Below are 23,915 nucleotides of genomic sequence, written 5' to 3'. Positions count from 1 at the left end.
ATCAGGGATTTGATCTTTCCTTTAGTTAATCATTAACTAGTGAGTTTTGGTTTTATATGATATATCCATGTTAGCATTCCCACTTCTCTGAGTCTTTCAACTTCTTACTCACTGTTTGCCATGGCAGGCAGTATTTGCACTTCACTTTGGGTGGACCATTGCTTTATTCAACCTTCTAAGAGACATTCTAGTATATTAGTGTCATCTCTCTGAGTCCTTGCCAGGATGTCAAATGTTATATCATGGAAGAATGCTCTTATATGGATAAACTCTTTCTTATCCAACTTTGTACCTCAGCCCCCTTAATCCATCATTTTCAATACCCTGTCCCATATACTCTCTATGCTGTCTTCAGTGTCCTCATATTGGTTACAACCTGTAGCTCCCAGCATTTTCCCGGATGGTATATTATTATTGGTATATTGGTCAGGAGGAGAGGTGGTGGTAGACATTGAAAAAAGTTTGTGTGGGAATACAAAACAGAGTTCTTTGCATTTTCTTCACCAAGAGAGGAAAGCTAGATTTTAATAGGAATCGTGATCTATAGAACCAGAATGTTCAGGAAGATCTGGCATTTTAGAATGAAAGGATACCATGGAAAAATAATATAATTTATTTAAAAATAATTATGTTTAATTTACATTTGTATTTAATTTGCATTTGTTTCTCAACCTTAGTACTATTGACATTTTGGCCCAATGATTCTTCATTGTGAAGGTTGTCCAGTGCATTGTGGGATGTTTAGCAGCATCCCTGGCCTCTACCCACTAGATTCCAGTGGCACTCCCCTTCCCCCAAGTTGTGACAACAAAAAATGTCCCCAGACATTGCCAAATGACTTTGGTTGAGAACCACTAATTTAAAATCATGTTCAGGTGAGGTTTGGGTTCAAAATACTTGTACAGAAAATAATTTATTTCTAAAGCAAGCCAATCTTGTGTACATGACATTTAGGAACATAATTTATTTAATTGTAAAGTAAATACTGGAGGAATGAGGAGTTAGGAGAGATCATATTGAAAAGGGAGAGGCCAGATGATTTTTTTAAATAAGAGAAATTAATCACAATATTTAGTTTTTGTTCAGTAGGTAACATGATAGCATATTTTTTCTTGTTTTCTGTTTTGTCCATGAAGGATAAAAAAATTGATAAATTTTCATCCTAAGAAAGAAAATGAAAATTGCTGGGAGAAAAACCTAAAGTCTTGAGAATAGCAAAAAATTTGGCTGTTTAAAAGACTTGGAATACCTTTGTGAGGTTAACTACATGATTGGGTTTTTATTATTGGATAATACCCAGTAACATATGTTCTGAAATTAAATACATATGGCAGGCACTGTGTTAAGCAAATATAAGGATGAATAAGCCATGGCTCCTACCCTTAAGAATCTTACAGTTGAGAGCAGTAATTCTCAACTTGGCCATACATAAGAATTGCTGGGAGAATTTTGAACACTACTAGTGCTCAGATATGACCCCAGATCAATTAAATCAGAATCTCGGGTTAGAGGGAGTCGAGGCATCAGTATTTGTAAAGCTTCCCAATTGCTTCCAGTTTGCAGCTAAGGTTGAAAGACAAATTTATGAACAAATAAAATTCAGCATAACTGTTACATAATAGAAGTATGTATCCAGTTATATTGAGGCACAGAGAAATAAACATCCAAATGTTAATTTATGGAAGTTTCATGAATTTGAGTATTATCCCTATCACAAAAGAGACAGAAATTCAAATACGTAATTTATATTAAGATAAACAAAAGATGAGTAAACTTTAAGACCATTTTAAAGCATAGCTTTTGTCAAATGAGGAAAATATCAATAAATGCAAGAAATAGCTTTTGATGCCAAACTTCCTTGAAGTCCGTAGAGTCACATATACTATACCAGAAGATTGTTTTTTCCAGAAGATTTTTATTTTTGTATCAAAAATTCCAGATGAATTATTAAATAACCAAAAAGAAAATAAAAGTTAAAGACTGATATTTGATTATAATTACCATATACTGTAGTCATTCAAATATTGGTCTGGGAATACATATTAATTAAATCCTTGTAGAACCATGCAAATGTTATATATTCCAATGTGTAGTAGTAATTAATTTAATGGCCAAGGTGGATAATCATACCTGCTCTCAATTTTTTTCTAGACAGATTAATTTAGTCTGTGCTCTATGATGTGGAAATCTAGCTTGTCAAGTGAACATTTATTCAGTTAATCCAGCAGAGCCCATACTACTGATTGGGAAATATTTGAGTCAGTTTTGAATAGATTCTGTGATCTATCCCTGTACATATATAAGAATTTTTCCCTCTATTTTGAATAAACTATAATTTTGAAAGAGAATAAATACTGTGCTATGACACACAGTTTGCACAAAGAGTGGGAATTGTTAATGTTGTTAATACACATTTGTCGGGGCACCTGGGTGGCTCAGTCAGTTAAGCATCTCCTCTCGTCTCCGGTCATGATCCCGGGGTCCTGGGATGAGCCCTGCATCAGACTCCCTGTTCCTTGGGAGGCCTGCTTCTCCCTCTGCCTGCAGCTCCCCCTGCTTGTGTTCCCTATCTCGCTGTCTCTCTCAGTCAAATAAATAAATAAAATATTTTTTTAAAAATTAAAAAAAAATACACATTTGTCTCCATACATTTATTACAGTTCAGTCTTGGGCTCCTGCAATCTTCCTGTTTGAAGTATAACTTAGAGAATCTATATTTGAAAAAGGATGACTGAGACACTTGCTAACTAAACATTTATCTTCTAATTTCTAAGCTTTATGAAAAATCAATTTAGAACCAAAAATCCATATACCTGGACATCATTAACCTACTTCCTTAGAATAAAACATCCAAGTGAAATGATCACGTGAAATATGTCCTTGCATCTTCTGCAAAAGCACTTTTGAGGAAATCTCCCATCATGTTGTTCAATATGACCGCATAAAGATTATTAATAAATTACTTCTAGAATTCAGTTTTGAGAAAAATAATGTTTTATTGTCACATTTATTTTAATATAAAAGACAATATTATAAATGTCAAATTACTCATCCACTTTCATATTTACAATACCATAGTCATCTATAACACTGTGACATTTGGGGCTTTCTTTTTATTTTTTTTTTAATTTTTATTTCTAGAAAACTTTGAGCTAAATTTCATGTTCAATTACAGTAACTGTATTAGCCTAAGTTCTTGGAATATTTAATTTCTCCAAATTCTTGTCATTTACATTTTCTTTTTTTTAATTTTATGATTGCATTTTATGTGTACTTTATTTTAAATTGTATCAAAAATTTATCACAGTATGCAGGGTAGAAACCATGTTGAAAGAAAATATTTATAAGAGGTATTATGAGAAGTTCAATAACTATATGCATTATTTGGATTTACTCAGGTTCAACTTCTTCTTTGTCTTTTAAAATATAATATTTAAAAGTAATCCCACTTTCACTAAAGAATGCATTGCTAAGTGGTAAAGAATATCATTGGTTTTGTTTATATTATCCGTGAAATGTATGTCTGTTTGGAACATAAATTTAAAATCTAGGATCACAGAAGCTGTCTATTCTGTCTAACGACAAAACGCCTAGAAGTAGTGCCCAGACATATTTGCCTATTTGGTTAGGTTTAGTTAGGTTTACTTACTTGAACATCCAAAATGATGATGGATTTCATAGGTAGAGACTATAAAATGATAGCAAATTAACTGCTATTCTGATTTGTCAATACTAACACATTTTATTGGTAACATTTGTAAGTTAACTTTCCAAAGTGTATTCACTTAATGACACCTGCTTTAAGAGGCTAATGAGATAATGTGCATATACTTCCAAAACTTAAATATTATCTAGTTCAATTTCAATAATAATATGTTCTAAAATATCTAGTAAACATTTTTTCCCACCTGTGAAAACATCAGTTCTAGCAATACCAGGATTGTAGCTTATGCTTTTTTAAAAATCAATTTTATGTCATATTCTTTCCCAACACATTTTTGTTTTCATCATTTATGTGTCTTATGAAACTACAGGAAGTGACACCTGTGCAGTAATAGAATGGATGCCAAGAAGTATTTTAGTCACTACTTTATCTGCATTTTTAAAATAGCCGTTTCTCTTAGATAAACAATTCAAACTGATGACATAATATAAATATATGTACACATGTAATGATGTAGGGTTACATCATGTCACACTCTGTATGCCAAAATAATGAATAGTTATAATGCAAGCAGCCTAATTTTCATGGATCTAAATTTCATCACTGGTTCTTTCCAAGGAAATTCAGATTTATACAAATGGCATCTTGAAAAGATTTTTACTCTTGCACCATGTTCAGTATGTGAGGAAATGTACCAGTTAATGTATTTTCACATGTAATATAGAGATAGATTAGAAATGTTTATTAATTTCTGGCCCAGTTCAGAACATATGAGAAATTTCTTTAGATTTGCACTATCCAGTATGGTAGCCACTAGCACCATATGGTTCAAGTTGCATTTTAATTAAATTAAATTAAAAATTCAGTTCCTCAGTTGCACTAAACACATTTCAAGTGTTAAATAGTCTCTTGTGGCTAGTGGCTACCATACTGGACCATAAAGAACACTTCTTTAATGCAAAAAGTTCTGCATGGTACATGGATAACCTAGAACCTCATCTCACCAACTGCATTCCAGTTGAAGAACCCTACTCTACATAATTAATGGAAAAATTGCACAAATATAAAATGTTTCCACCCTCATGTTGATATGAATTTGTTCTAATATCATAAAAATTTTCATCTCATATAATCTAAAGTTTTGTCATTAGGGAATAAGACATACCTTATAACTTGGATTTAAATTTTACAACTACAGTAGGATAAAATTAGGAAATCTCCTGCAAGATACCTAGGAAATTGATAAATTGCTCTCTGGGAAGTTATGACCGTGTTCCTCTTCTTAAATTTTGTAATCATTGATAATTATGTGTAGCTTTATTTTTATAAATGTTTTTATGAATTTTTCACAGCTTTATGCTTTTACACACAAATGTGCCTATAAAATTATATTTTCTAAATTAATCTACAATCATTGGTTTCTCTTTTTACATAGTAATGTTTGATACACTAATATACTTGAAGAAATTAATATGTGATAAATTAATAGTTCTGGATAACGCAACGCTAAGAGAAACATTTTTATTTCAACCATTGCTGACAAATTTCTTAAAATAACTAGTCTATTTTCTGCCTTAACATATCTAGTAACCTGAAAATAATACATCATTTTTTTATAATTTCTACTCTTGCAGTACTTCTGTGTTCAAAATATGAAGTATATTTTGATAGGTAGCACTGTTGCCATTCACAGATGTAAGGCATAGGGGTGGATATTGAGCCATTTGATCTAATTCCTTTTATAATAACTTCCTGAATCATTATCCACCCAATGCTTGAAATTGTCCACTAATGTAGAACCCTGCAACTAATTTATATGGGCTTCATTCAATCAACCCATTCATTTATAGATTCTGGGAGAATGAATGCAAACTCATCATATTCCTTGCCCTCAAAAAACTAATAGTTTAGTGAAGGGTTCTGGTAAGTGAGCAAGCAATTATAATGAAGTATGAGAAGTACAACCATATGACTAATTATGGAAGTTAAGGAAGAAGTACAGAAAGTAATTAAAATAATTATTGAGCTTTTATTATGTGATAGACACTTTGACATGCTTGGTCACTTTCCATAAGGAGCTTCACCTGCCTCGCCTGCCGCCGGATGAGACCAGCAGAATGCTCGAAAATCTCCAGTGAATACTGAATTGTGGAGGAATTTGGAAAAAAGACAAGCTGAAGTTTCCATTCCATAGATACTGTAGATGCACCTTTCCAGTTTGTGGATGTAGATGGGTACAGAGAGCTGGCCACTTGTGTGAAGATGAATTAAGTGCTTCTAATACTGCAACTGAAAGATTTCGGGAAGACACTATTAAATCACTTTTTTTTTTTTTTAATAATAAGGATGTCAGTGAAAAAGTGCTACTTTGGCAAGGAGATGTGACATTACCGACGTATACAACAATTGTGCATACCAGCAGTGAATGTCTCACAGATAAGAATCCTGTGGCAGAAAATATCTTCCTGCCTGTGGGTCCTGATTTGAAAGAGGAACTCCAAAAACTTAAAGGTTGCCGAACAGGTGAAGCAAAATTGACAAAAGGATTTAATATAGCCACCCACATCATTTACACAGCAGGACCTAAATATAAGAGCTGCTATCAAATAGCAGCTGAGGGTTCCCTGCACAGCTGCTACAGAAATTGACTTCAGTTGGCAAAAGAGCAGTCAATGTCTTCTGTTGGATTCTGTGTCATCAGTTCTGCAAAACAAGTTATCCTTAGAGAATGCAACATACATAGCTCTTGTAAAGCAAATTCCTAGAGATTCATGAAGAGACCACCAAAAAAGGAACATTTGCAGTCTCTAAACTTGAAGAGGCTACTTACCAAGATCTGCCACCTCCATAGTTCTCAAGGTCATTAAAGGAGGAGAGTCGATCATGGCCATACCTGCCTGCAGATATTGGAAATGTAGAAAAGGGCTCTGTGGTACCTGAATGGCAGATTAGAATAAGTGCAAAACCTGGTGAGCCAGAGGACAGGTGGCTTGAAGAAGACTTGAAGAAGGTGAGTCATGTGAAAATTGGTGGCACAGCATAGCAGGCGGGGGGAATGGTGGCACAAAGGCCCTAAGGCAGGAGAGGCACACCTAATATGTTAGAGGAACATGAAGACCAGAGGAGTCAAAGTGGTAATAGAATCCAGATCACTAAAGTCCTGGTAGAGCATTGTAAGTACATCAGCTTTAGCCTGAGCAAGAAAGAAAGACATTTAGGGGTTTTGAGCAGGGATGTTATGACTGGACTTCCATGTTTAGAGATTTAATAGTGACTGGCTCAGGGAGATTAGATTGTAGGGAAACAAGGATGAACTGTAAAATTTAAGAAACTATGGCAGGAATTCTGGCCAGAGATATTAGTGGCTATATCTGGGGTGGTGGTAGGAAGTCAAGTGGAAATGGTGACAAGTGGCCAGAAGCTGGATTTATTTTAAATGTCAAGCTAATAGGATTTCCTGAGGGACTGGATATTAAGTGTGAGGACAATACCCTTTTTGACCTACCAGCAAAGAGAGTGGAGTTGTAATTAAATGAAATATGAAAAGGGAGCATGGAGCAGGCTTTAGGGGAGATTGGAAGTTTAGTTTGGGACATGTTAAGTTTGGAACATTTACTGAACATCCAAGCAGAGTGGGATATATGCATCTGGACTTTGGAAAGATGTCTGGACTAGAGACGTCACGTGATGGTCATCAGTGCTGAGATAATATTTAAAGCCATGAAACAGCCAAGGGGATGGGTGCAGATAGAGAAGAGAAGAGAGCTAAGGACCTAGCTGTGGGGTTTGTCAACATTAAGAGATTAGGAGAAGAAAAGAAAACCCAAAGGAGATTGAATGACACCAGTGAGTGGGAGAAGAAAATAAGAGAAGCGTAGTGCCCTAAAAGGCAAGTGAGAGAGGATATCGATCAAATATGTGTACTCAATTATGTTAAATACTGCTGACAATTCCAGTAAGATAAGAAAACTTAGATATTGGTAGAGAGGATGTGTAAGAGAAGAAAGAATCAAAGGAATGCTTGGACAACATGCTTGGGCAACTGAATGCATGATGTCTCAATTTGATGGGATTAAGAATTTAGGAGGAGCAGGACTGCGGGAAAGATAATGTGCCAAGCATTTGGCATACACCCCAGGGCACCACAAACACACACCTAGGGCGGTCTAGTCTTTCCAGTGCCCCACGGGAGTGGCCAGGTGTGGACCAAGGTCTAGATTGGCAGAAGCAAGGGCCAGAACAGCAGCCATCGCGGTGAGAGATGGTGGCAGGTGCTGTGGCTCCTTGAGAGAGGAGGGCTTTGAATGGGGCAGCACCAAGCCCACAAGTCTGTGCCTGCAGCATCTCACAGATAGCAAAGCCCTGGCCTGAACCCCCGTGCAGGCCAAGTTAGCTATCAGGCACTAAATGTTGTCTGGGCATTATCAGAAAATAAAAATGTCCACATAAACATTGCAGTAAAGGATGAAAGAAACATAATAGAATTTTTCAGTTTACAATCTGCTGCCGTATTTCAAAGCACAGAGCCACAGATGTAATAGAAATTAAATTTAGAATGGCCACACTTGACAGAAAAGAACGATATTTTTACATGAAACTTTGGATGAATCAATTACTAATGAAGAAGGCAATTTTAAAACTATTTGTTTTCTTGTAATTGAAATTATCAATTAGCAATAATCGCACCTCGGATAAACCTCATTGGCTACGATACTGCCACTGCGCAAAGCTGTTTTCTTGTAATTGAAGTTATAGCTATAAAATACATGGACAAGTATTTTGAAATTTTGAATTATATACAAGTCATGAAGCCATTTTTGTCTCTTGTACAATAACCAGTAGTTACAGGAAATGTCAATGAAAACATTAAAATGCTATTATATCAATTCACATTTAAAATATTAATTATATTAGATTTATATTATTAGTTATAACAGACATCTGAAACTGATTTATATGAAGTGTTAACTGTCTCTAAAAAAAACTGTTTCTCAAGAATTATCAGCCTTAGGGCGCCTGGGTGGCTCAGTTGGTTAAGCGACTGCCTTCGGCTCAGGTCATGATCCTGGAGTCCCTGGATCGAGTCCCGCATCGGGCTCCCTGCTCAGCAGGGAGTCTGCTTCTCTCTCTGACCCTCCCCCCTCTCATGTACTCGCTCTTTCTCATTCTCTCTCTCTCAAATAAATGAATAAAATCTTTAAAAAAAAAAAAAAATTATCAGCCTTAGACATACTAAAATTTATATTCCAAAATAATTTATCAGAAATGTATCCCAATGTTTTCAAAACCTGTAAAATACTATGAAGAGTTCTAGTAACAGTTGCACCAGCAGAAAGTCTTCTCAAAATCAAAAATTATTTGCAAACTTACATTTGCCAAGATTGACTAAAGTCACCTTCAATTATGTTGATTGAAAAGGAGTTAATGGCCAAATATACAAAATTTCTGAAAAGTAAGCCAGAAAAATCTTATCACCAATCAAGATGTCACATTAATAAAGTATTATTATTTATTGTATTATATAAAATTATACCAAAATATTATTTTTTTGCAATCTTGTTTTGCAAGTTTGTTGTTACTGATGTATCCATTGTTAATAAGTATATAATAAAATATTTTTAAAAGAAAAAGGCTTATTTTAGTACTTTTTACTGTACTTTTTTCCTGATTCTTAAGCATAGGGGCTCCATCTTTATTTGACACAGGTCCCCACATATTGTGTTGCCAACTATGTTAAGAAGTTGATTTGTTGGGGTATGCTATTTCAGAGAATAGAAGGTTTTTGAAAAAGAGAAACAGAGGAAAAATAGTTGAAGTATGGAATGGTTTGGGAATGAGAATAAGGAAGAGGTTACATGAAGTGGGTGGGAGTGTGCATATATATTAGGCAGTGCCCAGAGATATTCAGAGTGTTAGAATAGATTGGACAAGTTGAAGAACTGCCAGTAGGATTAGTCCCAGCAGACCCCTAGTTGCCTGGAGTTGGGAGCAAGAAGGGAAAGGGGCTAAGGAATCAGACCTATCTCACCTGTATTATCTAAATGCTGGTTACTTGCAATTTCCCTTTATGATGCTTTTCAACTAGCCGCCCTCCTCTGAAGAATTCCTCAGGGAAATCATGACCTTCATTCTGTGCGTTGGTAAGAAGTTACCCCTTCTGAAGTATTAATATGCAGTTCCCCATGAGATGCAGCTCTACAGCAAATAGTACCTTCACTCCCTGTGACTGTTGCTTGGAGGCTCATGTTTGAAATGGGTCTTTCAATTCTCAGTCCTGGCTTTGCTATTAAACAAGGCACATCTGTCCTTTCTCGTTACCTTTGGGTCTCTGAAAGGCAAATGGCCTATCCTTTCAGGGTGCTTCCTCAAGGGTGTTTGTAAGAACATCATATTCTAAATGTTAACATACACCATTCCAATTGGGTGAGAAACAAAATCCTGATTCTGCAGAATGGCAAAAAACTATTCAAATTTTTTTTTTGTGGGGGTGTGATACTGAGCATATCAGTTTGCTAGAGCTGCCATAACAAAATTTCACAAACTGGATGGCTTAAATGACAGAAGTTTATTTTCCTATACTTCTGGAAGCTGGAAGTCCAAGATCAAGGTGTCAGTAGGTTGGTTTCCTTTGAGGCCTCTCTCTTTGGCTCACAGATGGCTGCCCATTTGGTGCCCCTTTACCTGGTTGTGTCTCTCTGTGCATATCTGCCTGTGGTTTCTATGTGTGTCCAAATTTCCTCTTCTCATAAACACACCAATGAGATCAGATTATAGCCACCCTCATGGCCTCATTTTGATGTAATCACATTTATAAGGGTCCTATCTTTAAATATGATCACATTATAAGGTTCTGGAGCTTAGAGATACAATGTATGAATTTAGGAAGGGGGACACAATTGAGCCCATAACACTGATGAACGAGTAATGTTATTTATATAGAGCAAGGGTGACCAACAAAACTGCTTATAGAAATTAGAAAGAAAACACTCATGGGTAAAAAGGGCTAGGTAGAGGAAAATAGCAATATACAAGGAGGGTAGATCTTATAGAAGAAAAGCAATTTCTCTGACAGGATATTGGATCTTTTGATTGTGTTCAAGAGAAGCCAAAAATCTGGATGATTATGTTAATATAGTATGTATTTGTGTAGAATACACACACACACACACACACACACACACACAGACACTACAAGCCAAATAAAAGCTCTGGTAGGCATGAACTAACCCAAAGGGAACCTATGTGCAATCTCTGATATGGACAGTAAGTGCAGAGTTCTGTACATATGTGTTTCTGAAAAGTAGCAAGACACTCAGCAATGGGTAATTAAATCACTTTTTATTTTCATAAACAATCCAGGAGTTTAAATTATTTTCAGGTGGAGATCGTGCCAATGCCATAATTTCTAAGAAAATTAGAGAAAGAAGAGACATATGGAGACTTAAATCAGGTAAAACAAACAAAAATTAAAGAACTTTTAGTAGAACTAATATGACTCTTAAATTTAAATCTACAGTTCCTTCCCCTCTCTGTAAAGATGTCCTTAATATGGTAATGAGTGTCAAAGGGTGGGGAGAGAAGCAGCAATCATATTCAATATGAGATAAGAGGACTCTATCTTTTCTGCATATAAAGCTTTAGTCCTGCATTTTATTTCAAGTTTGGTGAACAGCAATCAGTTCCCATTTGTGATTAGTCTCTGTCTTTGCACTGAAGAGAGGGTTGAGACAGAGTTTTAAAGGTTATTCTACACCAGACAAAAGGGATACATGAAAAATAAAAGGCTTTTCAAATGATCTAAAGTGCACTTGAATCTGCCACTTTGATATCATTAGCAAATTGTGATTGATTAAGTATCACAGTTAAATCTCTTCCAAGCTTTTTTGGACTAAAAGGGGGTATAGCAAGTGTGGATATTCCCAGTATGTGGCATTATTTTCTAAATGTACAAGTGATATTTTTTTAGGTTTCATAATCCTATCTCTTACTCCTGAAATTATAATGTTAGATAGAATCCTGAGAGTAGTTGTTCCTGAATCATTGTTCAAGCAGATGATTTGCTCAACATCTCAGACTGGAGATTAATAGGAACAGTTATGGGATGATGCTAACATTCCACTCCATTGATAATGCAGAATATGAGTCAAGCATAATTTATTTGATTGTTTTTATAAATCATTCTTTTAGTTAGAAACCTTTACTTGTCCTAAGGTTGGTCCATTCCAACTAAGCAGTTTAAGCAAATCTGTCTCCGGGGGGGGGGGGGGGGGCAAAAATGATGCTTTTTTTTTTTTGAATATTGATTTTAAAAATATCCTCACTGAAGGTCACCAAAGTTTTCTTAAACATAATAATAATTATATACCTATGAAACCAAAGTGGCTTGATATACAAGGTACCATTTAATCCATAGCTTTCTTCTTTTTTTTTTTTTTTAAGATTTTATTTATTTATTTGACAGAGGGAGACACAGCGCGAGAGGGAACACAAGCAGGGGTAGTGGGAGAGGGAGAAGCAGGCTTCCCAATGAGCAGGGAGCCCGATGCGGGGCCGATCCCAGGACCCTGGGATCATGACCTGAGCCGAAGGCAGACGCTTAACAACTGAGACACCCAGGCGCCCCTATAGCTTTCTTCTGATAATTTGTTGATGAGGAGAGTATTGAGAGATACAAAACAAAATTACAGACTGCCACAGGAATATGGAATTCACTGATCCCTTTTTAAAGTATGTGAAAGTGGAAGCAGTAGGATATACTACTAAAGATATGAAAGGAAGATTTTGAAACTAAAACCTAGCTATACCGCTGCCAATGACTAGTTGTTTCACAATGGCCTTTTATTCCACTTCTCAAAGACTAAATTTCCTTCTCTGCTCTACTTTCTTAGTATCATTTTATTGATTAGGGCCCAGAATAAGATTTTTCACTCCCCTACTTCTGTGATCCATTCAAAGCTATCATTAGAACTGTTCAAAAATATTCTGTTTCTCCATGCAGGCATTTGGTAAGATCTCACTTTCCCATGTCTTTTGAAGTTGGGTAGAATACATGATTTTTTTGTAGTTAATGAAACAGGAGTGACAATGACAACCATCATCTCAAAAGAAGGTTTTGAGAATCAATGAATGATTTCTCTGTGTTGTCATAATCATGGAAGGTCATGTCCAAACAGAGCATTTGTCATCTGGGTACCTGAGTAAATAGAATGAGTCTGGATTCCCTGATGATCCACAATGGACATTAAGCATGAAGCAATAAATAAACCTCCATTATGAAACCCACTAAAACGTTGGGATTATGTATTATTTCAATACAACATCACTTATCCTGACTAATAGAATATGTTCATCCCAAAAGTAGTTTGTTACATGAAATAATACATGCACGTATATAACTATAATTAGAGCATCACCAGAACTTTAAAAATACTTTAAAATAAATTAAATTTTAAAAAATATTTTAATTATTTATTTGAGAGAGAGAGAGAGTGAGAGAGCAAGAAAGAGAGAGCAGGAGCAAGGTGAAGGGAGAGGGAGAAGCTGATTCCCTGTTGAGTAGGGAGCCTGATACAGGGTTTGATCCCTGGACTCCAGGATCATGACCTGAGACAAAGGCAGACGCTTTAACCTACTGAGCCATCCAGGCACCCCTAATTAAAATTATTAATAACAATTTATATTCAATCTTAATACAGTAACTCTTTGGCTTATTTTTTACCCACATGCAGCTATATTCTTGCTTACCAGTATTCTTTATCTCATTTGTGGTGACTACAGATATGTCAAGTCTTTTCACATGGGTTTCAATGTGATTGTAATTCACCCTCCTGATAGTTATGCTATAATGTCCATTAACTCTCAGTCTCCACAGACTACTCTATATTCTTGGAAGCCTTCCAACAATCTCTCCTTTCTGGATTCTATTTAGCTTATTTTCGAAAATGTTCACAACAACTCTATGCAGTTTAGTAAAGGAGAAGGCACTTGTTTCACTTAGAGTACCTAGGAAGGTCATTTTCCATCAATCATTCAGAGACATCTACTCTCCCACCTTTCCTGTGACTTTTTTCCCCACACTATCATTCCTCTCAATGAGTTGCAAGTTCCCTTCCTATTACATCTCCATCCTGCTGAAAGTTCACTATACCTATTTGGGTACTAAAGAGTGCCAGAACTTCAGACTGCACCAAAAATTTGATACCTATATAGTCATTCATTCATTTAAGACATTTTAATCGAATGCTTAGTAAATATGTGGTACTCTCTCAGATATAGGAGATTCAAGGGTTTTGAGCCTGCATTTTGAAGGGGTTGTTTTCTGGTCAGGGACCCCACCAGTAGACAGGCAATTGCAAGATTGTTTGATGGGAGACTAAGTTACCATGAGAGCACATAACAGAGTATCCACACCCAGCTTTGCCTGGAGAAGGCTTCCTGGTTGTGATGTCTAACCTGAGAATGCATCAAAGTTTGTGAAGGGATGCAAGAGAGGATGAAGGGCAGTAGAAAGGGGTCCAGACAGAGGAAACATATAACAGAGCTCTAAATTGAAATATCATTGTTTTTTTCCAAGAATCCACATAAGTTAGTGGGCCTGAGGAAAAATTCTTGATGAGGGGCAAATGGCAGACTAGCAAGATTATAAGAATCAGATTTGAAAGTAGACAACATAGGCCTAATAATGAAAAATAATTTTGCTCTGTCCAAGAATATGTGTTCATCTTAAGGGCATTTCTCATCCAGTGGAGGAATTTTTATATGACAGTGACGAGATCTGTTTTGCCAGTTGACTTCAGCCACAGTGTGGAGACGCTCATAGATGCTGAAATGTCAATCAAGAGTTTATTGTATAAAAATAGATGAGAGATGAGGGCAGTCTGAATCAAGTAGTGATAAGATAGAGGAAAGAATTGGATGATTTGAGAAAGATTGGGAGTTTTAAAAAATGATTTGGCAGTTAATATGTAGATGCAAGAGAGTGAAGGGAGCTGTAAGGAAGGAGGTAAGTTTAGAAGGTGGAGTATCTTGGCAGACAGCAATTCTCTGGGTTACGTACAGGAATCAGAAGACAGGGGAACCGAATTATGTACAAAGATATCTATTTCAGACAAAATGAGTTTAGCAGGACTATGAAATGGTCTTCCAAGTGAAAATGCTCTATGCTCAATTGTATAAACTGCATTGAAATGTCTTAAAAGACTGGTCAGTTGTACCTTCCCTATTTTACCTCCTAAATCCCCTTTCCAGAATACCTAACATTCTTCTTATTCTTTTAAGTATTCCAAATCATGACACGATAGTGTTTCAATAACATGAAATACCTATCTCAAATTGCATTTGTTTTAAAGGTTCAACACTTTTAAACTTACAACACTTTGTAAGTCACCTTCAGATACTACCATCCATAAAATTTTGATTGAGGCAGGTGTTTTACTTTACATTTGACAGATGAAAAAAATTGATGCTGATTGTTGTGACCTGCTGTATTTTATCATGAGTAAACAGAGGAGTCCTGACTCAAATCCACATCCTCTAATTTCTAATTACTTATATCCTCCTCAGTTTTGTTTTGTTTTTAATGTGGAATAGAAATAAAATAATGTTTAGAAACACTTCTGGCTCTTTTCTCTGCACATTATCTTAATAGTCATTCACAAGTGGTTTTGATATAGTTTTCAAGTAATAGTAGGCAGTTTTTCTGTAAATATTTTAATTGGTTATAGTGTACATACACTAATGTGCATAAGTATTAAGTGTATAGCTCAATAAATGTTTACATAGTGAAGAACTCAGAAGCCTCAGTCATGTCCATTCTCAAGAAATAAACATCCAAACTTAAGCCAATATTCTGACTTTTGTTATAGAGATCATGCCGGTTCCTTTCATTTTTTTTTTTTAACACTTTAAACAAATGTAATCATAGGGTGTGTACTTTATAGTATCTGGCTTCTTTTGCTTGAAATTATATCTGTATGTTGTCTGTGGCTGTAATTCTTTTTTTCTAAATTTTTTTTTGTCTCTGTGATACTTTATATATAAATACACTGTTGGTTGCTTGTTTATTCTTCTGTTGATGGGCATTTGTGTGTAATGAACAAAGCTTCTATGAATATTCTTCTGCCTGTGTTGTGGTGCCTGTGTATGCATATGTGAGGCTAGGGATGGAATTGCCGAGTCACAGGATTCTGTGTATGCCTATATCCATAGTACGGCCAGGTATTTTTACAAACTGAAAGAATTAATTTTAGTTCTGTAGTCTATACTATCAAGTGTAATGTATGAGAATTCCAGTTGCATCACACTTCTGCCATCATTTGATATTTTCAATCTTTTTTTCATTTTAGCCATTCTAGTGAATGTGTAGTATATTTCATTTTTTGTTTTAATTTTAATTTCTTTGATGAATAATGAAATCTGGCAACTTTTCATGTGCTTATTAACCAGTTGGACAAATTTCTTTAATAAAATAGTATTCAAATCTTTTGACAATTTTTTGATTGGGCTGTCTTTTTTTTTAAGATTTATTTATTTATTTTGGAGAGAATGCACATGAGTTGGGGGGGAGCAGAGGAAGAGAGATAATCCTCAAGCTGACTCCCCACTGAGCATGAGCCCCAGTGCTGGGCTCCAGTGAGCCCCATGTGGGGTTCAACCCCAGGACCCTGAGATCATGACTGGAGCCAAAATTAAGAGCTGGCTGCTCAACCCGTTGAGTCACCCAGGCACCCTGGGTTGACTTTTTATGCAGTCTACCTAAGAGTCCATTGTATATATGCATTGTAAATTTCTTCTCCTACTCCGTGGCCTGTCTTTTCACTCTCTTAATATTGTCTTATGATAAACAGAATTTTTAAATTTTAATATGGTCCAAATTATAAATCTTTTCTTTAATGGTCAGTGCTTTTCTGTTCTACTTAAAAAATCTTTGCCTGTTTCAAATTCATGAAGGCCTACTTCTTCGTGTCTTTAATATATTACCTTTCAAATTTAGATGATGATCCATCTGGAATTTGTCTTTGAATATGCTGTGAAATATAGGCCAAAGCTCCTTTGTTTTTTTTTTCTATTTGAATACTCAATTGACCTAATACTATTTATTGAATTTTTTTCCTCCCTAAATTGCAGTGCTACCTTCAACATGTAACAAGTGACTGTACATGACTCCTGTATTTTGTTTCATTTGCATATTTTTTGACCTATATGTTTCAAATTATCTAGATTTATTATGTCTTATTATGTGTTCCATATAATTTCTCTAATTTTAGTTTTTTCTTCAAGGTAGTTTATGCTAATCTTGGTCTATTAGATTTTGAATCAGTTTAAAATCATTTTTAGAACTGTGCCAATAAGCAATGATTACATAATCAAAAAAAATATTGCACTAGTAGCTACTCCTTTTAGTTTATTTTGACCATGTTTTAAAGATTTAGGGAAATTACAAAAACTACCACAAATAGTACATCACTACTATCTTGACACTTGTCAAAATATTCAGTTTCTGATTCTTTTTCTCCTTATGTACATAATATGTACGCTGTTTTATTATTTAAGGTATGAAATTACTTGTGACACTGAAATATTTTTTCCAATTACTGTCTTGCATACTCAGCATCAGACCTACTCTTATCTCTCCAACTCTTATTTCTCATATTCCTTTGTTTCTACAATTTTTATATACCCTGTTGGAATATTTTTTATCTACTTTCTGAAAAAAAATTAGTCTTTTAAAAATTCAAATACACTGTGTCACACCCCAGATAGCTAAGATCAAGTGTACTTATCTCTCCTTCATCTCTACTAAGTACAACTATAAATGCTGGAAATAATGCAACAGGCAGGCAAAGGAAGACCTTGAAAAGTGGAAAGAAGAAGGAAAACTGGCTAGAAATTCTAGGACTATACGAACACAAAGTGGCAGGACATCTTATAACCCATTACCCAAAAGAAAAAATGACCCATTCACTTCATTTCTTAACTACCAACCTAACAATAAAAGTGGCATAGGTAGGCTCACTTCTCCTCTGGATTGTCCTGCTAACAACTCGAAGCTAGTCAGGAGCACTATCAAGGTGGATTGATCAGGAACCTTGTGGACAGTAAGAGGTCAGCTGAAGTGTTCTCTTTCTCTATTGAATCTGAAACTCCCCTTCCCCACCAAGAGACAACATGTGGCTGGGTGGCACAAGCAAGATGATGTATCCTACCACAAGTGACCTGCTATAGGAAATTGCTTTGTCTCTGTGGGCCATAGAATCCCTTCCCTGGCCAAGAGACACATGACGGCCAAGACTATAGAATCTCCTTCCTCTCACTTAGGCTACATGAACAGGGACTAGTGGGGTCTCAGTCTCAACAGATAAACCAGGTTGACCAAAATACCATCACAAACACTTTGTGAATTAAATTTCAATTTGAACCAAGGTCCTCAAATATAGAACAGGATCTGTACGCTAAACCTAAAGAGATGACTGCCTGGTAAAATAAAATATTTAAGCAGGTCCCACAGTATTCTAAAGTAATAGTCAAAATGTCCAAAATACAATAAGAAAATCACACATCATACCAGGGACCAGGAAAATCATAACTTAAATGAGAAAAGACAATCAACTGATGTCAAATCCAGGGTGAACCAAACTTTTTAATTATCTGACAAGGGCTTTAAAGCAACCATCATAAAAATGTGTCCGCAAGCAATATCAAACTCTCTTAAAACAAAGAAAAAAATAGAAAGTCTCAAGAAAAATTTGAGTTACAAAATCAAAATTAAATAACTTAAAAATACAGTAACCAAAATAAAATCTTGCTTAATGTATTCAATAGTAGAATATAAGTAGCAGAAAATAGAATCACTGAGAAATCAATAGAATTTACAATTTGATCAAAAGAAAGAAAATAGACCCTCTAAAAAATTAACTCAGTCTCAGAGATTTGTGACACAATAACATAAGATCCAACATTTGTATCATTGGAATTCCAGAAGGATAGAAGAAAGAGCATGGGACTGATGGAGTATTTGAAGAAATAAGGCTGAAAATGACCCAGATTTGGTGGAAGACATAAACATAAGATTCAAGAGCCTAGGAAAGTTCCAAATAAGGTAAATTTATAGAAATCTACAGCAAGACACATCATAATTAAACTTCTGAAAATTAAAGACAAAGAAAAAAAATGAAAGCAGCTTGAGAAAAATACCACATTACCTAGGGGGAATGCCATTTCAAAATTACAGCAAGTTTCTCACCTGAAAATGCAAAGGCCAAGATGAAGTGACACATTGCACAAATACTGAAAGAAAGGAGTTGTCAACTGTAAATTCTCTACCCAGAAAAACTCTTCCTTTAGAAAGGGGAAATAAAGACATTCTCAGACAAAGTAACTAAAAAAAATTGTAACTAGCAGACTTACACTTAAAGAATGGCTGAAAGATGTTCTTCAAACAGAAAAAAAAAAAAAAAAGTGGTAAAAGAAGGAATCTTGCAGCATCAGGAAGGACAAACAACAGAAAGAGTGAAAATATGGGTATATAAGACAGACTGTTCTTCTCTTCATGAGTTTTATAAATCATATTTGATGATGATATAAAAATTATAACACTATGTAATACTCACAAGGATCATATTTAAAAGTGGGGAAGCTTGGGCGCCTGGGTGGCTCAGTCGTTAAGCGTCTGCCTTCGGCTCAGGTCATGATCCCGGGGTCCTGGGATCGAGTCCCGTGTCGGGCTCTCTGTTAGGCAGGAAGCCTGCTTCTCCCTCTCCCACTCCCCCTGCTTGTGTTCCTGCTCTCGCTATCTCTCTCTCTGTCAAATAAATAAATAAAATCTTTAAAAAAAAAATAAATTAAAATTAAAAGTGGGGAAGCTAAAGAGACATAAATGAAACTAAGATTTAGACAATTCACTGAAAACAGTAAAATATTGATACCACTAGAGTGTGATAACTCATATATGTGTGTGTGTATGTGTGTGTGTATATATCTATATATGTATATAGTAATATCTAGAGCACCCACTAAGAAAACTAAACAAAGAGATATACTCAATAAATAAATCAAGATGGAATCCTTAAAAATATTCAAAATCCCACAGGGAGCCAAAAAAAAAAAAAAAACGAAACAGAGAAACAAGAAAACAGAATTGAATGGCAGACTTATGCTCTCAAATATCAATAATTACCTTAAATATAAGTAGTCTAAGCACACCAATTAAAAGAGATCAGGAGAGTCAATAAGAAAATATGACTGTATTATATGCTATTTAAGAGAAACTCATTTCAAATGTAACAACATGTATAGTTGAAAATAAAAGGATAGAAAAAAAATACCCACGCAAATATTAACTTTAAAAAAAACAGGAATGGCTATACTTCTATTATATAAGTAGACTTCAGAGCAAAGAAAATTAACTAGTGAGAAAGAAGGGTGTTACAAAATGATAAAACGAATAAAACAATCTACCAAGAGGATCTAATGATTTAAATGTACATGCAAGAGTCACAATAAACTGAACCAAAATCTGATAAACCTAAAGAAAGAAATATACAAACTCTTAATTATAGTTGGGGACTTAAAAATTCCCCTCTCAGCAACTGATAGAACTGCTACACAGAAAATCAGGAAGGATATGGTAGATCTGAACAATACAATCAATGAACAGGATCTAATTTATGTCTATCAATCTATCTATCTATCTATCTATCTATCTATCTATCTATCTATCATCTATCATTGGTATCACTCCAGCCAACAACAGAATATACATTTTTTCAAGCATCCATATCCTAGATTATAAAACAAGCCTCAACACATTTAAAATAATTGAATTCATATAGAGTATGCTCTCTGAGTATAATAGAATCATACAAGAATTCAATAAAAGAAAGGAAAAACTGCTGACACTTGGCATAATAGCCAAAACTTGGGGAGGGGCAGATGTCCTTCAAAACAGATGACTGGCTAAACAAACAGTGGTATATCCATATCTTGGAATAAATATCACTCAGCAATAAAAAGAAACAAACTTTTGATACACACAACAACTTGGATGACTCTCCAGTGAATTTTGCCAAGTGAAAGAGTCCAGTAACAAAGGCTACATTGGTATGATCCAATAATATAAGACTTTTAATATGGTAATTTTTTTAAATAGAGGACAGATTAGTGATTGTCAATGGTCAGGATGGGATGAGAGGGGGAGAAAGAAGTGAGCATTTTCATAAAAGAACAACATCAGAGATGAATGTGGTTATGGAACTCTTCAGTACCTTGACCATGGTGGTGGATACTTGAACATATAAATATAACAAAATTGTATGGAACTAAACACACACACACATACAAATGAGTACAAGTAAAACTGAGGATATCTGAAAATGATCAGTGGATGGTTTCAATGTCAATATCTTATTTGTGAAATGGTATTCTAGTTATACAAGTCATGACCACTGGAAAACTAGGTAAATGGTACACAGGATCATCTGCACTATTTCTCAGAACTGCATGTGAATCTACAATTATCCCAAAATAAAAAGTTTAAATAATACATGTTGTACTTTAATGTATTAGCAATCCCTTGATATAAACATCAAGAATATTATCCACTTTTGAACATAGTTCAATTTATATATAAAATGTTTTAAAGTATACTTTTAATTGGATTAAACATAAAACCCTTTTAAAGAACAAACTAATGTGAAAGTTGAACAACAATAAATGCTAACAGTCCTCTCATTTTTCCATATGGTATGATTTTCTTCTGATAACTCCTTTATCCACATAAAACTATCTTTTTAACACTGCAGAAGCAAATCTTGAACTTCTTCAGAAAAACCTTGCTTTACTATAATGTAACTTTTAAATGTAACTACTGTACAAAATTTTGTCTTCTTACTTACTCAATTCCCATCACAAGAAGGCACTTTTTTTAAACTTATTTTAAGGAGAGTAATAATGCTGCCTATGTTCATGTTTTTGAATTTTAAGGCGCTGGTTGGAGATGACTACTCCATTTCAAAATTAAACTATTACCTGCTTATGACTTAGTAATAAGCACCTCATCTCAAATTTTAACTGTATATAAATTTGGTGTATATGCACTTAACAAGTATATGGACATTTATTTAGTTAAGTATATTTAAAGTTAGCTATCTCTCTTTTTTCAAATTCATAAACAGGCAGAATAGGTTTATCAGATTGAGAGTAAAAACAAAGCAGTGTGGTATTGTTGTAATATTGAAATTTTGTTTTAAAATTCTTTGCTAGTAGAATGAAGGTGTAAGAATTGGCAGCTTCAACTCTTGTAGTATGTTATCACCATACTGTCAGAAAAAGTGCATGCATGCCAACTCTGACAAAACTGGGTGTGTTATAAATCAAGCATGAGCCATGGGTTTCTTATGCCAATAACGCGTTTCAACTCTTACCTTATTTCTGCATTTCTTGGACGCTACAGGATAATATCTTTTAAGTTTTTTACTGCTTGTGTGTGAAATCTCAAATAATCTAGCGAAATGTAGTGAAAGTTCAGGCTGTTCCATGTCATTGGTTTACTGAATACTGATCTTTGGAAGTTTGAATGTACAAATCCTTATCTATCAATGGGATCAATTAGATCTCACCCATCACCTTGACAAAGCATTTTTTCATTGTGTAGATTGTTTTTAAGAGGTTCACTAAAACATGCCCTGTCACATCAAGTTCTCTTTCTTTCAAATATCCTCTGTAAACCCTGAGTTCGCGTGAGCTATTTTGCATGGAATGTGAAAGCATTATATTGAAACAAAATATATCTCAATTTTGGAAATTATGTTTTCTTTAAGGAAATTAAACAGAAAGCAAACTTAATGATATTAGGGGAAAAAAACGCCAAGGTATATTTACAATACAAGTTTGTTACAAGAGCCTGGCCTAAGTGAAAAAGCACAGTAAAAATTTCTGTAGGGAGGAGTAAGGTCAACCATCTTATGATAAGTAGATAGTGTATGACAAGAGGAACATATGTCAAAAACATACTTTATTTACCTTTCATTAGAATGTCGTCCTGTGGGAAGTTTAAATACTCCGGGAGAGGGATAGGATCTTTTTCATGTTAACTAATCCAGACAAAAGTGAATAGAGATTTGCTTTCTTCAGCATTTATTGATATTAATTGCTTTATTGAACTAGCTGTGGAAACAGGGATTTCCCAATGCCAGCATAAAGGATCATTATTTATAAGCGAACTGATCCCACAAATTCTACACTTAGCTCAACATTTCCGTTGGAAATACTGAAAGAATCCTTTAAAAAATGTTGTTATATTTCAGCCTTCATACTGTATGCTAAATTACATAAGCTAAATGATAAAACATTTTCCAGGAAAGGAGAATTTTAAAGTCTCACATACTAGGCTTCAAATCAAGTTCTGAAGCTATTATTATTACATTTTTCTTCCATTTATTTTTAATTCTTCCCCTTTGGCTCTGTCTTACAGGTGTCCCTAGTTACAACCATCAGTAAAAACAAAACACATGTGTAGGCTATAAATCTGTATTTGTGCTAATTCTTAGGAGAAAAATATCTTCAGTTCTTCCTTCCAATTTCCTTTCCTTTTACCACTTAGAAGCTCTCTATAGGGCTCTGAGCTTATGATTACAGAAACCAAATTCTGTCCCACGTGATAGGTTAACAGGAAAGTTTCTGCATGTCATTTTGCATTGCAACTAAAGAAGTCAAGGTGGAAATCCCCAGGTTAATTTGGAACATAAAAGGATTTAGAAAGGGAACCGATATTTGGTAAAAGGAGGGAGCTGCCAATTTAGCCTTTTTGTAGGAACTACACGAAGTTCAGTCAATCAGACCAGTATCAAGTATTAGCTCTAAATTTTTACATCGGGAAGTCCTAGCCTTGAATGTCAAATCGATAATAAGTTTCCCAGGCACCAAAAGGGAGGCTCTTATAATTTTGTTCAGATATTCATATTATAAATGTGCCAGAGGCAATACTGAAGCCAAGATAGAATTGGTTATTTGCTTGTAAAGTTTAATTTGAGTGTTTAATATATCAGCTGTTTTAAATCACATCACGTTGAAATGTGATATGCAAATTGTCAGCTTAGAGTGTTTTTCTTCCTTCTTCACTTTTATTTTGATAAAATAATGATTGAGTCTCCACCATGGTTCCTTAGTCTTGAAATAACAATACCAACAGCTAGAAACAAGCATCAGGCTGTTGTGTGTTATAATTTGATAAATCACTGTTTTGTGTTTATATTTT

The 23,915-nt window shown here is 34.8% G+C and overlaps 2 pseudogenes; one reads left to right on the top strand and one right to left on the bottom strand.

Moving 5' to 3' along the window:
* The window catches only part of LOC116632209, a 180,573-nt pseudogene extending 159,623 nt beyond the window's left edge, over nucleotides 1-20,950 (top strand).
* Nucleotides 8,265-8,395, bottom strand: LOC116638412 (annotated as a pseudogene).
* Nucleotides 20,951-23,915: the final 2,965 nt, after the last annotated feature.

The sequence above is a fragment of the Phoca vitulina genome, unplaced genomic scaffold, assembly GCF_004348235.1.
Source record: "Phoca vitulina isolate PV1807 unplaced genomic scaffold, GSC_HSeal_1.0 scaffold1, whole genome shotgun sequence".
In the NCBI taxonomy this organism is placed as follows: domain Eukaryota; kingdom Metazoa; phylum Chordata; class Mammalia; order Carnivora; family Phocidae; genus Phoca; species Phoca vitulina.
This window is presented reverse-complemented; position numbering and strand designations above follow the sequence as displayed.